Genomic DNA, 4,493 nt, shown 5'->3' on the forward strand with positions numbered 1-4,493 from the left:
TAAATGCAGCTTATATTTGTTGGTTTTAGCAGTCTCAAAAATTATTTCATCCAGGTATAAAGAACACAAGAAAGATTTTTACAATAAGGAGTAATAATGAAAATATTTTTCCCTAAGAGTTCTAATCTTATGTAGTAGGTGTCCTGTAGCATCCAGTGTCACAGCCTCTCCATTCCCCTGAGCTGGGCACTCCAGTTGTGCACTCCTATGTGGGCTGTGTGCACCCTCCTGTTGTAGTTGAGCGATGATTGCTGTTGGCCACCTCAATGGGAGGGATTTACCCTCAGGTTGATTGGCTGTGAGGACTGGCTGTGACCACTGTGGAGAATCAGCTATTCTGGGGCCACTCCACAGAGCAGAACTTACTTCAGCAGGGCTCTGGTGCCCGCTGATTCTTCCCCTTGAGTGTGTCGCTTATGGAGGTGGTTGGGTGGTGCTTCAACGTGATCTGCAGCTGTCTGCCATGGCTCTGGGACATTTCAGGAGGTGCAGGTCAAGGTCAGCCACCATCTGTGCCCTACCCAAGGCCACCCTGCATGAGCTACAAAGCAATCTGCAGTTGGCAGCTACTTGTGCTGGGCTTGGAGATGCCCAGAAGAAGCCAAGTTGTGAACCACGGCTGGCTGCTATGAGTGCCAGGCCTAGGGCCCTTAACAGGAGGTACAGGGCATGCCGAGGCCAGATGCTGCTTATTTGAGAGATTTTAGAACAGTCTGAAAATAAACCATTTGCATGGAAAAGCCACTAGAAACAGCTTGGGTTGGCCCAGCAAGTTGGGTGGGGTGGGGTTTTAGGGAATCACCATGGTGGGCTAACAGCCATAGCCAGGTTCATAGAAACTCATATATAGCACCCCATGCTGACCCTGATGCCAGATAGTTCAGTGCCTCCCTGGATGTCCCGGGTGCCTTTTGAGCTGCTGCCCCAGCACTGCAGTTCAGAGGGAGTCCAAATAAGTTTATATGTGGGTCATTGAAGAGGAACATCTGAGTCTCCAGCAGCCCTCTGTCTCTCTCAGCCACAAACCCCACTGGCTTTTACAGCCAGAAGTTATGGGGACTTCTCTTCCTGGCACTGGAACCCTAAGCTGGGGTGTCTGATGTGGGCCTGGGACCCCTTGCTCCTCAGAGGGGACCTCCGCAACCCAGATAACCCTCCTGAGTTTGAATACTGAGTAGTATCATATAGTATTTGTCCTTTTGTGACTAGCTTATTTTACTTAGCATAATGACTTCAAGGTTCATCCATGTTGTGGAAAGTGTTTGAATTTCCTTTCTTTTTTAAAAAAATATATTTTTATTGATTTCAGAGAGGAAGAGAGGGGGGGGAGAGAGAGAGAAACATCAATGATGAGAGGGAATCATAATCAGCTGCTTCTTGCACACCCCACATGGGTGATCGAGCCCATAACCCAGGCATGTGCCCTGACCGGGAGTCCAACTGTGACCTCCTGGTTTATAGGTCGACACTCAACTACTAAGCCACACTGGCTGGGCTCCTTCCTTTTTAAGACTGGATAATATTCCATTGTATGTATATACCACACTTTATCTATCTGTTCATTTGATGATGGGCGCTTAGGTTGCTTCTACTTTTGGGTGATTGTGATTAATGCTGCTATGAACATGTGTATATAAATATCCATTTGCGTCCCTGATTTCACTTTTTTTTGGTATATACCCAGAGTTGGAATTGTTGGATCATATGCTAGTCTGTGTTTAATTTTTAAAGAAATCACCATACATTTTATATATCTACTAGCAATGCAAAAGGGTTCTAATTTCTCTGCATCCTTACCAACACTTATTTTCTGTTGTTTTGATAATAGCTGTCCAAATGAATGTGAAGTAATAGCTCCTAATGAGCTATGCAGTTTCAAATATGCTGCATTTTATCTGGCATTTTTCAGTGTTTGTGAATTGAAGATGAGGTAGAGGGTTGTCTACATTAGCTAAATCTGCCTTGCGCTATAACTGCCAGATCTATCAATCTGTTTATTTATTTTTTAATTCTTACCTGAGGATATGTTTATTGATTTTTTTTAGAGAGAGAGGAAGTGGGGAGAGAGAAGAGAGGAAGAGAAGAGAAAGAAACATTGATTGGTTGCCTGCCATATGTGCCTTGTCCAGGGATTGAACCTGCAACCTTTTGGTGTATGGGATGATGCTCCAATCAACTGAGGCACCCGGCCAGGGCCAGAGTTATCTATTTTTTTTAAAATCCTCACCTGAGGATATTTTTCCATTGATTTTTAGAGAGAGTGGAAGAGAGAGGGAAAGACAAAAATGTCGATGTGAGAGAAACAATCGATTGGTTGCCTCCTTGAAACACATCGATCGTGCCTCACACAAAACACACAACCAAGGCCTGGGCCAGGGAGGAGCCTGCAACCAAGGTTGGTGCCCTTGACTGGAACTGAACCCGTCAATTCCAGGCCGATGCTCTATCCACAGCCAAACCGGCTAGGGCCAGACCTATCTATTTTTAATGTAAATTGTTTAACTAATTTTTTCTCTTTTGGAGAGTAGCCGACTTTTAAGTATGTAAAAACTTGATGTCAGCTCCTTTAAAAATAAAAAAGACTTCATCCTAAGTTTGTTTCATAAATCTCTCAGTTTCAGTTAAAGTATCAGGAGCCAAGAATCGTTATTCCCCTGTCTGCCATTCTCCTAACAGTTTGTTTCTTACCTGCCTTTTTTTTCTATACTCCTTTCCATAACAATAACTATTTCTTTGAGATTACTTTATTGGTGCCATCACTATTGTTTTATGTTTTGATCCTGTCTGATAGTCATACATTACTACCCTTCCAGGCTCCCACAAACACCACACCATCTCAGGGTTTTGGCTCTTGAACATAATTCAGTTTAATATCTCTAAGTATTAAGGCCTTGTAACAACCCATTCACTCTTCCTTTATAGCTTCCTATAGAATTGTCAAAGAGATCTAGGGGAACAAGGATACAATCATTAAAGAGATCACTGCTGACTCTATAAATAGTCTTGCTTTCCTTATCCTGTTCTAGATTGAAGTCTTTAAGCTTATCACCGAGTAAATCAAGTGCCTCATGAATTAGATTTACTCTTCAATCATACTTTTCCTGGCCAGATGTTGAGGCTCTATAGGAAAGGGACAGAGATGGGAAATTGGAAGAGCAGTGTTTTAGTGTTTAGAAGATCAATGGTTTATTGCATTAGTGAAAAACAGACATATGCTGCTAAGCTATAATATAAAGGTTGCCTTGCAACATAGACTTAATTGTTGGTTTTTGACTACACCGCTCTTTACTTATTTCATAAATATTAGCCTTTTTTAGAAAGGAGGCCTGGGGACCTGAGTTGGAGCCTTTACTGAGGGGCATATGTTTGAGGACAGAGAGAGAGAGGGGAAGTGCCAGAATGTAGATATTTCCTCAGAGCCCACAAACGCTAAGAATGGTTTTCCCACGACCTGACTTGCCATCTTCTCCATGTTCAGCAGAGGGCTTGATACTACAGAACTGAGCTGATGACAGCTACAATGAGCAATGACCACAGTCTCCTTCCTTCTGAGACTTGCTTAACATTTCTCAAGTGCTAAGTCCAAGAATCAGCTGGCATAGCCCTATGTCTGCCCATTGCCTGGACCAGGATGCAGCCAAGTGTCTTGTTGGACAAATAGCCTGTGGGCTTGAGCCTGGCTCCTGTCCATGCCTTGGAGATTATTAATCTAGATGTTGAGGTTGAGGAACAGGCTTGGGCCATATGGTTGCCTGGCAGGTGCTTCACAAAAGCTCAAGATTCATAAGGTAAGGCTTCGAAAGCAGTGAGCTTAAAATGATCTTTTCTATTGCCTCTTGCTTCTGTAGCCCTGGAGCTGTATACAAGGGCCAGTTTGTTATGTAGTGTTTGTCAGTGGGGGTGCTGTTGACATAGCATAGACTGTTCTATCCATTGTAGGATATTTTGCATTCCTGGCACCCCTGTTCCTGTGACAGCCAGGAATGCAGCTGCATTTCGAAATGTCCCCTGGAAGATGGGACCACTGAAAGGAAACTTTGTTCAGGAATCTCCCCACTTGTTTGTGTTACTTGGTTCTTTGTTGTCCTAAACTTCAGCCTCAAGAAGTATTCTATTCTACCTCACCCCCAATCCAGGTCAGAGAATGTGAAGGGCTCTCCTATGGGAAGGGAAACCTCTTCTGTCCTGGAGTTGTCTTTGTCGAGTGGAGTCATGCTGGCAGTTAAGAATGCTGGCTCTGGAGCCACAGGGCTTGGGGTCATATTCCATCTCTGCCACCTATTAGTGAGTGTCCTGGGGCCAACCTGTCTTCAGGATTGTTGAAAGGTAGTATGTGAAATTGCTTCACACAGTGCTTGGTCCATACTTGTGCTTAACAAGCATTTAGCTGTTATTATTTTTATTACCATCAGTGGTATGCATCAGAGGTTAGGGGTAGTCTGTGACATAAGTTGAGTAAAATCAACTAGTGACAATAGCCAGGAAACTAAAGA

Source organism: Myotis yumanensis, unplaced genomic scaffold (genome assembly GCF_028538775.1).
Source record: "Myotis yumanensis isolate MYYU_CA2020_CCGP unplaced genomic scaffold, mMyoYum1.0.hap1 SCAF_16, whole genome shotgun sequence".
Taxonomy (NCBI): domain Eukaryota; kingdom Metazoa; phylum Chordata; class Mammalia; order Chiroptera; family Vespertilionidae; genus Myotis; species Myotis yumanensis.